Here is a 647-nt window from a genome sequence, read left to right as displayed (position 1 = left end):
GCTGTAATTGAGTTAGAAAAGCAAGAATAGTTTATCACACACACCTAGACTGCGTATTTTGCTTGTGTATGAAAGTATGATCTCCTCCCTAAGAATGCCCTAATATTGAAACGCTAAAGTATTTATTAGGTCAGAAAGGGACAATAACTTCGGGCATTGATGTTGAAACTGACAGGTTCATGAAAATAAATTTTATTGAAAGTTTGTTTTACGAGCGAATTTACAGCTACGACAGTATCTCATCTGAATGTATTCTGCTCCTGAAAGCACGATGTGCATGTGCCTCAGTAGCGCAGTAGGCAGCGCGTCAGTCTCATAATCTGAAGGTCGTGAGTTCGATCCTCACCTGGGGCACGAGAATTTTTTTTTTTTCCATCTCGTAATTAGTTGTATTTTTATTCGCTAATTCGAATTAAGTAAATCTTATCGCTATTTTTTTTTTAAGTGAATCAGTTATAATTGCTTGGTATTATCAAGTATTGCTTAAATTATAATTAGCAGGTGTTTATCAGAATGTGTAAGTACCAATTAATTTCGTTCATTTTGCCCTGCGTTTACGCAACAACTTCACTCTTGGCTGAACAAAATTTGATAAATATGAAGTTAGGAATCTGTATTAAAATTTAACAAAATATTCTGGGATCTAA

At 34.6% G+C, this 647-nt stretch overlaps 1 non-coding gene across 1 annotated transcript; it reads left to right on the top strand.

Moving 5' to 3' along the window:
* The first annotated feature begins 281 nt into the window (after positions 1 to 281).
* On the top strand, positions 282 to 354 carry TRNAM-CAU (transfer RNA methionine (anticodon CAU)). The gene has a single exon. It is a non-coding gene; the product is annotated as a tRNA-Met (tRNA).
* The last annotated feature ends 293 nt before the right edge of the window (positions 355 to 647 follow it).

This window comes from Typopeltis vanoorti, chromosome 21 (genome assembly GCF_054136105.1).
Source record: "Typopeltis vanoorti isolate ZY-2024b chromosome 21, IOZ_Tvanoo_1.0, whole genome shotgun sequence".
Lineage (NCBI taxonomy): Eukaryota > Metazoa > Arthropoda > Arachnida > Uropygi > Thelyphonidae > Typopeltis > Typopeltis vanoorti.
Note: the sequence above shows the minus strand (reverse complement) of the source record. Positions and strands in the feature narration are given on the sequence as shown.